This window comes from Haplochromis burtoni, unplaced genomic scaffold (genome assembly GCF_018398535.1).
Source record: "Haplochromis burtoni strain Fernald_Lab_line unplaced genomic scaffold, NCSU_Asbu1 Contig_58, whole genome shotgun sequence".
Taxonomy (NCBI): domain Eukaryota; kingdom Metazoa; phylum Chordata; class Actinopteri; order Cichliformes; family Cichlidae; genus Haplochromis; species Haplochromis burtoni.
In genome coordinates this window covers 1,541,944-1,553,967 of record NW_024582419.1, presented here as the reverse complement: position 1 = coordinate 1,553,967, position 12,024 = coordinate 1,541,944, and the positions used below count along the sequence as shown (strand labels likewise).

Here is a 12,024-nt window from a genome sequence, read left to right as displayed (position 1 = left end):
CACACACACACAAAGGAGAGAGAGTCCAGGGCCAAACACCATGAAAGCTCGCAGACAGAGATGCACTGTTTATCCCCGAGGCCACAACAAGACAGCCAGCCGTCACAGGACAACACCGTCTCCTGGTTCTGCAGGCCAGTCTTAGAGGACAACAGCGTTACCACTGAGCTGATGTAATCACTGAAGGAGAAGAAAACCGAAGAGCGAGGAGGAGGAGGAAGAGGGGGAGGATGTTAAGAGGATCTGTGTGAGCTTTGTTACTGTTAAAACACAAGTACAAACCAAAATCAGAGAAAAGAAGGCGAAGGGTCACTACGGAGTACCAGTGTAGCTTATAACTACATGATGGTGTCAGACTGTATTTTTCCCCCTGTGGCTTCAATAAATCAATAAAAGACTAGTTGTATTAATCTAAACCAAAGAGGGTGACCGCACACCACTGAGGCACAGCAGGGCTTTGTGACGAATGCTCAGACTGTCTATTAGGAATGCTCCAGTTAAGAAAGCCGTTAATGTTAAGTTGCTTTTGCTTTTATTCATCTCTCTTTTCACTGAGACATTCTTTAAACGTTTAGCAAAAACAGGTTGATGTAACACAACAGATTAAGATTGGCTACTGCCAGACACTGTGATATAAGCCGATACCAATGTGCATCCAATGTACTGATGCCTTTCATATGACAGTGCAATTTAATGTGCTTATGGAAGCTGTCAGACTCAAATACAAGAGATAGACAGAACTGCTGCAAACCAGTGTCACCAATAACCAAAGAACAACAAAGTGCAAGTTAAATGCACCTAAAACAAACCAGGTTTGTTTAACAGATCTATGGCACCAACTGCCTCCGTCCTGATTATGATAACTTTGTTCCACCATGAATACGTCATTTATTATATATCACTGAGGGCTGTGGCAAGTAATATATCCAGTATGATTTGCTAAGTTAGCATTGAATACAAAGATTAGCTGAGAGTCCACTCTGGGGTCTATGTGATGTCACTAAGAGCAGCTATCCCCTAATATGGTCGTCCCAAGCACACAGCTTTGGCACAGAAGCCCCACCCACCTCCTCTTTAAACCTTCATTTTGTGAGGGTCAGCCAATCAGAAGAAAGTTGACTTAAAGGAATGGAAGTTTCACTCTCTTGCTTCACATGTTGGTTGAATCAAGCGGCTCCACCAAGGTCTGAGAGTAGCAATGTGTTACAGTAAATAAGCAAAATACGTTACCTTAAAATACTTAATTATGAATAAGAATTAACATAGTTAACGTTATTGGAAACAACCACTGCTGAAGCCTAAATTGGGATAATTCCCGAGATAATTCCTGTGTATTTGTCCTGTCTCACAACAGGACACTGAGCTCCCTTCACTGAGCCTAGTTTTTTCCTGCTAAAAGGGAGTTTTTCCTTCCCGCTGTTGCCAAATACTCAAAGTTGATCATCTAATTGTTGGGGTTTTCTGTTTCACTCTAGGATCTTTACCTTACAATATAAAGAGACTTGAGGCAACTTTTGTTGTGATTTGTTGTGATAGAAATAACGTAGAATTTAATAATCATGTAAATCATCATTTCATGCACTTGTATTGCAGCTAGCTAGCTCCCTTCATCGCATGCCATTCCTCATCTGAGATTAAAATGGCTGTCGATGGAGGGGAACTTTAACACCATCCATCCGTGTGAGGAAGGCTGCAGACAGATGTGAACACTGACCCACTCTTCTTTGTCTAAATCAGGGAGAAAAGCGGGGGGGGGGATCAGAGTGCCAGAGGAGAGTCTGGTCCACAGCTTATCCGCTGCCAGCTAATAGCCCTTGATGATATACGCGGTGCAGCTGCGGCAGGAAGGTAGGCCAACAGCTGTGGCCCACAGACCGATTATCAGATTTCAGCTACAGACGCAAACAAGCCAGCAAACAGGCAACACAACACAGTCTCACCTCCCGCTGTGACAGAGGCAGAACAAATTAAAAAATGGCTTCAAGGTTTACAGAGGGAGATTTAAAGGCACATCCCCCGTCTTTAAATGCTCTTTTTTTATTTTTTTTTATTCACCATCACCATTCTGTGAATTCCTGGAGCCTAAAACACTACACATCTTCAAAAAAAATACAAACAGCAGTTCTACAAATGCTAACACTGTAACTCTAGGGTTTGCATGTTCTCCCCATGTCTGTGTGGGTTCTCTCCATGTACTGCAGCTTCCTCTCACATGCAAAAGACATGGATGAGTGCAAACTGCTCATAAGTGTACATGTGAGGGAGATGGGCCATCTTAGCCCTGCCACAGACTAGTGGTCTGTCCATAGTGCTCTAAGACAGCTGGGACTCTTGATTGGATAGGTGGTTAAGAAAATGGATGGTTATAATAGGTCATCAGATTGTACAGACCTAAGCAGTGGCTCTATAGTGTAGTGCAAGCTCTTTGGGGTTCAAATATTGCAACTTTGGGAAAAAAATGCACTTTATCACTGAAGCCCATCAGCTGGGACTCTCTGCTTGAGGCCAGCTGGAGCTGAATGATCCAACCTCACTTTTAGATGGAGAGGGGAAAAAGTGAGCGAAATCGTAGGACTTCTTGCTAAGCTCTGGTAACACATCACTGTAACTTGATTCCAGCTCTCAAGACTGGCAGAGCCGGATAATCATGGGTTCCCAATGCAACTGCATGCATTCACTCGACGTGAGCGCACCATTACGGTTACCGTTAAGTACCAAGCTGTACTTTTTAGGGTACAAACAGAATTACTTTTGTGCTACCGAGTACTAATTCACACCTACAGTCTATGGTGAATTTTAGGACCACCTCACATCACTACTGCGACATGTTGAAGAATGACAAACATGTAGGGCAATGGTGGTGGCGAGCCAAAAGCAAGCTCAGATGTGGTTACACTTTTCAAAACTCGACGCAGACAACACTCTCTGCAACATTTGAAGTGCAGACTACAAAACTGGCCAAGGCAACACATCTAATCTGAGAGAAACAAAGGCCTGTAAGCAAAACTCACAGAAGGGAGCAAACGTTAGAACATCCACCATTAACCGATAAGAAGATGAACACAAGGATGATGATGATGAAGAAACTTTTAGTGAGGCATTTTCTTCAGGTATTAAATCTGATGAGTATTCATTTGATGGACAAACTGTTGTCAGAGAAATGGGTGTTTAAACTTTGGATTTTTACCCTGACTGCACTTGAGTTTTTTAATCAGCTTGTTATTTACAGTAAACAAACATGTAATGTGAGCTAGTACCTCTAAAACCTTGGTATGCAACCATAACCACTAATAGACTAACACTACAGCTCACTATTCGTTGTCATTAAAGTTTCAACTCAGAAGTAAAGACTTTGCAAGAAAAAAAATAGAATTTATTATTTCAAAATGAGTAAAGTATTAAATAAAGGTACTGTTGGGTGCTGATTTTCAGGTATTGGTACAAATGTTAAAAGGTACCCCTAATTTGAAAACCTCTTGGTGAAAATAGTAATAAAGCTCTCATCAAGTTCAGTTTTACCCAAATAAAATCTACATTTAGCTCATAATCTGACACTGCTGCATTTGGTCCTGGTCTCATCTGTTAGCAAACAAAAATAGCAAAAATAAGCTTAAACAGGGACCCATTTATTCTGTCGTATATAATCCACCTTCATCTGCTTCACACTCATCAGGAGGGCTGGAGGGTGTTATCCGGTTGTTCGGTCTGACGTCACTAGCCGTGGCTGGGCCTAAACTCCGCTGCAGGTCCATATATCAAACGATCACTGTGGCATTACTGAGAGTTGAAAAACTGTCTAAAGTCTTTCATCTTTAATAAAATGATCAGCGTTCTGCTCTACCAGGTGTAACAATTGAGTTTAACATCCAGGCATCCATGAAAACAGAATTTATGACATTTAAAGGAGTTAGAAGTTAGCAGGGAGTTAGCTCGCTAGCTTCTATCTAAATACAATATAGCATGTCCTGACTGCGGGGTTTTGGAAACAAATTAAAACGTACAGCTTTCTTATCACTTCCAGCATAAATGAAGACAGAAAACTAAACAGCAGTGACGTTTGTAGGGTTACTGAAGTTGGGCTAGCTGGTATATAATGATGTGCTACGTGACCGCTAGCGACATAGCTATGTTAGCATAATATAAACAAGCTAACTTTTTTTCCCACTCGTTAAAAGTTAACGTGAGTTTTCTCGGTGGTCAGAAACGAATGTAATCGCCTGGCAGGATGCTGTAAAAGCACCAAACTTCAGCCAGGAGAACAACTGAGATAATCCATCCACAATACGAGGTTAGTCATTCATATACTGCTGCATGGGCTGAGCTGTAGTTACATCCTAAGGTTTTAAAAACTGAGCTTAAATAAATGATTAGCGGTAATAAAAGCCGAGGGAGGTCAACAGGGATCACTGACTGTTTTAGGAGCTTTTTGAGATCAAATAGAAGAAAATACATAACATTAAACATGTTAACAACACAAAAGCCATATTAAACGCAGACTACTTTAGACCCGGAAGTAGGATTCGTCGCGTCATCACTGAACAACCGGATAGCTGTCATAGAGCGAGAGCCAGCGTACACCCTGGACTGGTCGTCCAATCTGTCACAGGGCTAACACAGAGAGACAACCATTCATGCTCACATTCACACCTACAGTCAATTAAGGTTCGCAAATTAATCAATTACTCATGCATGTCTTTGACGATTCATGTAATTTTTCTACTTTCACAGAAAAAGCTTCTATTAGCTTGTCAGTTATTACAAAACACCTGGTACAAACACGGCAGCCTTATAAGATACAGGCAGCTCGCAAGCATCTGGTGCTACCCCTCTAAAAGCGCCCAGAAATTGACCAATCAGAAGAAAGTAGACTTTAGGGAGGAGTCCTTAATATTTTTTATTTTTAAAAAAATCATACAAGTGCTCGTTAAATGAATGTAACTCTGCGACCTCTTGCGCTAGAAACAAAATTAAAGCAGTTTCGGAAAGAAGAGAAGACGAGCTTTACAGGAATATTGGGTAGCACAAAGCATTAGACAAAGCATAGAATAGAATAGAAAGCTAGAATAGAAAGCTCTAGAATAAATCCAGAGCTTACAGTTTTAAGAGCTGTAATATGACTGTATTTATAACTGTAACTCTGCAATATTTCTACACAAAAACCTGCAAGGTTTGCTTCTTACAGTTTACAGATCTTTCTAAACACTTTTATATTACACTCTCATCTCTGGGAAATGCAGCTGAGGAATACCAGGGCTTTTACTGCGAACTGAGAATCCTGGAAGCATCCACTTTGAAATAGCGAGGTTTAACTGGAACGAGATGTCATGTGAGAAACGGTGCCAAGAGATGAAAAATGCTGCCATTCTCTCAGACCGTGTGATTCATTGGGTTTGGTGACACAGGGGACAAATGATGAATAAAAAGCCATAACTTCAGTAATAACTGAATGTGACACTGCTGTGCTCACTGGCTGCAAATGTTGCAGAAAGCAGCCTTAAACAGCCGGCACTCCGTTTTGTTATGTAAAGCCAAGTAGTAAAAACTTGTCTCCTCCTTTTGAAATATTGAACGCTGAGTAAAAAAGTAAAAGAAGCTGCAGCACACTGAGACAAATAAAAGTGGCTTTCAGATAAACTGCTGATCAAAGTCTACTGGGTTGTTTCTGAATGTGGGTGGAAGCTGCCAACTCGCTTTCTAAAGCTAAACGACCAAATATATGAGAATAAATCTTTTATTTGTGGTGTTGCTGGGGCAGCTGATCCCGTGCTGCTGGACTGGATGTCACATGTGACGGGCTCAAGCCTCACATGACGGCGTCTCACCCGGGCTGTATCCTCGGGTGATGTTAGCGTTTCAGACAGACAGCTTGAGGATTTTAATCGTTAAACGCTGCATCTTTTACTTCCTGCTCTGAACTCAATGACAACGTGATGATTATGTGATTCATTAAAAACAAACAAACAAACAAACACAGTTGAGTTCTTTAAAATATGTTCTTTAAACATCCACAGATGTTTTATTGGGACCAAGTACACTTTTGTTGTTTACTTAGTGACTTTTACTATGTCAATGTGTGAATCGAGGAGGGGTTGAGATGCTAAATCCATTTCCTACCTCATGTAATGTAGCTGTGACTCAAAGGGTCTCCGCCTACTGATTCCTCTTTTTATGTTATTCTTATATGTCTTATATGTTATTTTGCTAAATTAAATAATTGACTAATTAAAACACTAACATTTGTCAAGTTGTTAAGTTTACATTTATTTATAATTACCAAACAATAAATAAATTAAATTAATACAAATTGATATCTTTTATCTCAAGAGAAAGCCAAACCAAATTTAATTGTACTTTCATGTATAATAATAATAAAGATGATTCATTCATTCGGTATTGTTGTGTTTTCCATTGTCTACTGGACAATCTGAAGGCATTTTTTTAAAACATAAGATTGTTTATTAAGGTCTTTTTTATTACTCCGATTTTTATAATTCATTAAATCCTGACATTTACTTTAGATTTGCCAAAAATTAGACACTTTTGGAGAGCTGCGTCAGGAAGGAAATTCAACATAAAATATGTGCCAAATCAAATATGTGGATCATCAGCAGAGGCTCAGTTAACAGTGCGACCGCTGGTACTGTTGACCAGCGGGGTGCCGGTGGAAACTGTGGGACTGTGACTAGTAAGGTTCCTGCAGCTTAAGTCAGATTTTATACTTAAGATTTTAATAATGCCGCATCAAATTTATTACCAACACAAAAATCAAACAGCATTAATTAGTTACACTTGGAGACACCAGCTGTTTGTTTCTTGTGGTTGTGAGAATCTCAACAAACATTTTTTATTTAGGAATTTACTAGAGTAGCTCTATAATTTTGAAAACAATCCTTATTTTTCCGCATACAAGGCCTTTTTTAAGCAGCCTTCTAGTTTATCCACCATCAAAACCAGCTGTTTTAGCTCATCTACCGTTAAGGCCGCCAACGCCTTAAAACTGCTTTCTTCTGCTGCTACAATTATGGATATCCACTTTCTATGACATCATACAGAGCCAAGAATAGAAAAACTGTGTGAAACAGTGTTAAGATAGTCACTCATATTACCTGTACCTATGTTGACTTTGCCATTTGAAACTTTAGCCATATTTAATATAAGAATTTAGCACTGTAGATAGTGTTTGTGTATAGTATATATTACCATGGTAAATATATGACTTACAAATTAACAAAGAAAGGCATATCAAGTCTAGTTAGATTAGAATCTGCGTTAATCCAATAAACTGGTGAAAGTAGGCTGTCTTATAGGAACATGCAGGCAGCTTCAGCCTGTAACATCGAGGCTCTAATTTGCCTCGATTCCCATCATGGCATCGTGCATAGTTTGAAACACTTCCTGCACAAAACACACCGAGTCTCATGCACTTTTGCATGGTTCCAGTTTCAGGTCAGTTTGCAAGATCCTCACTTTTTCAGATATCGCACCTGCCCTGAGCATCCCGTTTCTCTCTTTTTTTTAAACTGTATATTGAAAATATAAACGTCAGTGTCAGGAAAAACTAAGGTTTTATTTTTAGGCCAATGAATTCGCTGCCTTTTGAGACCACTCAAGGACCTGCACGAACTCTGTCATTATTAGCGTTGATTTATGTCTGAGTAAGTGAATGCAGGAGCTACTGAACAGAAATAGTGACAACTAGGCCTCCTACACTGCGCCAAAAAAAAAGAAAATAAAAAATGAATACACTCAGTCTGACTGCGCCTGCTTGTAACGCATAAATAATTTAAAAACAGTTTTCAGCTTCAGTTGTCCTTCTCTTCCCTTTTCCCTGGTGTTTTGCAACCTTTTATGACCTCTCACCATCACCCATCGTGGATATTCATAACACACATGTAGCTGAGCATAAAATATATTATTCTGTTGCATCAATAGGTAAAAGAAAAATATATATATACTCCACAGGGAATCTCTGAGAGATCCGAAAACTGAGTCAAGTGTCATATAAAATGTCTTTCTGTAAATAGAGAGAGGAGCTGTAAAGGAATGGCAGGAATGTTAAGTCTGTTTCTAGCAAAAAGAAAACAATATGCGACTCGCACACTGATGAGTGACGACTCCAGGCAATGATTTTCATTCCAATATACATACGCAGTGGTTTGGAATAAAACTCCCCATTCATTTATTTCTTTCTTCTTTCAAACGTTGGATAACATCAGAACCTGTGTCTTCGAGGTTAAAATGCTGCGCCTGAAAAGGCTGTTATATAAAAGTAAAAGTATAAAAGGCCCCTGCCCATTAGGTCAAGCCCAGCCATGCTTGAATAGAGGGACTGTGAAAAGTCAACATTTTTCTGGTCAAGCCCATGTGATGTGGTGTGAGAGGCATGCTCAAAGGAATGCCTATGCAGTGAGGGTTTCCCTTGTATCGCTGCTGCGGCTCTCTGTGGTTTTAGGAGAGCAAACCCAGTGACGCAAAGTGCCATCTGTGGGGTAGAGACAATACAAGGCCCCTCAAGGGAATAACAAGTGCCCGCTGCTAATATTAACTTACATCAGAGAGGGTATGACAAAGCAGGAGCAATAAGCTGCCGCATTTTTATATAAGCAAATGTCAGGTTTGCTGCTCTCTGCTGCTGAACAATCTGTGCCGTGGTATTTTTAGGGAGTCGAGTTATTTGGTTTGTTCTTTCATTTTTTTGCTGTGTATGGAGAAAACTTTTAGACACACCCATCCGCACATTATCACAAGGTTTACACTGATTGTTGAGCCGCACTGATGAACACTTTCATTGCTAGTTGTTGGTGGTGTGTGATTTTTAGTAATCTTACAATTCACAGAGTGAGACTCGAGTCTTACTAAACTAAACTGCACTAAAAAAAAGACTGCATCGTGATACCTACTGACTGAGGGGATGGATTTTGGAGCTCTATTCTTTGTCTCCATGCTACATTCCCATTGGCTGAGTCACGATAAAAGCCGGGGGAAACCTGTTACAACAAACATTTTATTTTCTGTGCTTCACTTTTATGTATTCTGCTTGGGTTTGTTTTAGTTTTACCCCATCTGGTGCCAGTAGATAGCTGCCCTTCACTGAAACTGGTTCTGCCAAAGGTCTCTTCCTTTTAAAAGTGAGTTCTTCCTCCTCACAGTTACCACAGCTACTCTCGCTAGTAGAGGATTCTGATTGCTGGGGTTTTCCCTTTTATATTGTAGGGTCTATGCCTTGAAATATAAAGCATCTTGAGGCAACGCCTGTTGTGAATTGGTGCTATATAAATAACTGGACTGGCAATCTAAGGTTGCACGAGGGTTACAAAGGCCCAACTCTGAACCAGATTTACACAGAATGAGCGTTGACATTGGTCTTTTTTTTTTTTTTTTTAAATCATGGACATCCTAAAAAAATAAAATAATAATCACAATCATAAGAAAATTAATAAATACAAATAACCTTTGCTTTGGAAAATAAACAACAAAAAACACTCAAGAACTTTTTGCTGAGCTGTACTGAAAGTGTGATGCACATCACAAACAGAAACCTTTTTGAAAAGGTCCAAATTTTAATTTGAAGGTGAACAATCTCCACTTTCAGACCATGGGTGACCAAAGATATCACAAGGTTTTTGTTGCAGCACCATATACCATGTACTGCAAGCAATATCACCTGACAACTGCCAGCAACCAATCAAAATCAGCCAGGGAACATTTTTCCCTTGTGACTGGTTGTGGTTCTCGGCTTGTGTCTGGGCCTGCGCAACTGAGGCTTGACATAGGTTACCTGATCCACAAATTTATAAGCCAACTGTACAAATTCACCTAGAAACCACTCGGCAACCAGTTGGGGAAAATTTTTTCCATACCAACCAGTGGTTGCTAACCTGTCTCTACGTAAATCACGTAAACATTTGAGGACATCCTTAAAAAAAAAAAAAACCAAAAAAAAAGGAATCTCAATATTTTTGGGGGTTTCTCACTGCTGGTCAGACAAAACAGGATACTGGAAAACATCACAGTGGCCATTTTTCACAATTTCCTGATGTTTTTCCAGCCAAATGATTTGCCCCGACAATATTTCAAGTTAATAGGCAGTTGCAGCTGATAAGAAATTGAAATGAGTGATCAAACTTAAACAGCCAAAAAGAAGAAAGAAAAAAAAACTCATCCCCACACTGTTCGACTGCCAAATGCTTTCTGGGAAACACTGCTCAAACAACAAAAACAACACAGCAATAACCGCTTTGCACCAACAATGACCGCAAAATAAAAGCCAGACACATCAGCCTGTTTCCGGTCTGCCACCCACACACCAAACGCACACAATGCCCCCCCATCCTCTGTGTCTCAAGCAGCTGAGACAGCGAGCCAAGAAGGTTATTTTTAAAACTTTATCTCAACATCTGACTTCCCATTGTTTTCCACATTTCTGCACTGATCCAAATGTAAACAGTAAACATCTACGAGTGATCTGCTGCGGCCACAGGGAGAGAAAATTTCTGGGGTGGAGGTCCATGAGTCACGAATACTTGTGTGTCACTACGTGCTGATCAATTATTGACATGTGGTGTTGAATTAAGACGATATGATGCTGCGGCAACCCCCCCTTCTTCTTTGCACCTCCAGATGACTCAATGGAAGCACACAGAGAGTGACAACTCTCCTGTGGGGTCAACTCACCCCCTCAGGTTACAATATTAAATATTCACGCCGTACCTTTGCATAATTCACCATGTCAACATACCAAGGAAATGACTTGGAGAAAAAGAGGGCTGAATGCTTTGAATTGAGGACAAAAGCTCCAGAGCATTTTAAACAAACTCCTCTTCAGGCACAGTGAAGCTGAAGGCGGTTTTCTGTGCATGATGCAAGGGAGTCCCTGCAAGACTCTGCAGGGATCAAACAGGGTTGCTAATTCAATAAAACAGACATGAATCTAGAAGTATTCAGGGCTTTAAGCTGGCTGTCTGCTCCCTGTGTCTGCCACAGCCTGATGGGTGTATCCCAATCTGAGTGACCCGCCAGGCTCGTTTTCTCTGCCAGGAATGTTTCAGGCGCATCTCGCCATTGTTTAAAACACTGAAAAGCATGTCGCTCGCTCTTTGGTGCCAGTTTAACGGTTCTTCCTCTGTCATGTGATCTCGATGCAAAAGAAAAGAAAAAAAAATTCCAGAGCGGCTACTGAAGCCCAGCGCACATGGCGGCCCTCTCTAACAGATGTTTTTCGTTTGTGCTGCTGCAGTCTCTCAGTTCAGAGGCACAGAGCCAGAGAGGTGATTCATGATGCGAGCCTTCTTGTTACAGTCAGCAGACTGAGAGACGGCTCCAGGTTGAGAATAAACACGAGCCCGGCTCTGTTTTGGTAGATTTCCTATTGTTACGATATGATAAAGCTGTAGAAGAAGACATGACAGATGGCACAGATTGTGTGCTTTTATATGCGATTTTGTATATTGGAGCAAGGGGACTGGGCCTGTGCTTTCTCCTCCACACTCACCAGCCGGCTCATTTTCATCCTAAATGGAAAGCTGGTATCACACTGAACGCTCCTGCAAGCCTGGAGTCATTCACGTCTGCAGCTAAATGTGCTTCAAAGCGGGAAATGAGGTCACATTTTAGCATTAATGGACGGCGGTGAAGGTGTTCGCTCCCCTGGTTTGATGCTCAATTTAATCATGGCAGGAAGAAGGGAGGCAAACACTTCACAGCTCACCTGCCTGACCTGATTACACCTCTTCCTGCATGATCAGAGGTGACACAGCATCACAGCGTGTGACTTTGGGTGTGTTTCCCCTGCAAACGTTTTCTGCTTTTTTTTTTTTGGAGATACAAATCAGTGTGCTGGGCCTGTGTGACAGCAAGGAATGAGGAATAACACAGAATCCAGATCTGAATACTAGGAAAAGGGTTTTCTCTGCTACAGCCTGGCAGCATGCTCTAAAGCCTTGAGTTATGTAATAGTGAACACAGTGAGCTGCAGGCCTGAATGCACATCTTTCTATTCCAGCAAAGCCATCCACCCCGTCTATT

The 12,024-nt window shown here is 40.9% G+C and overlaps 1 protein-coding gene across 6 annotated transcripts in view; it reads right to left on the bottom strand.

The window, feature by feature from the left end:
* The window catches only part of asap1b (ArfGAP with SH3 domain, ankyrin repeat and PH domain 1b), an 80,621-nt gene that overhangs the window by 67,503 nt on the left and 1,094 nt on the right, over positions 1-12,024 (bottom strand). The gene's annotated exons all lie outside the window — the stretch shown is intronic.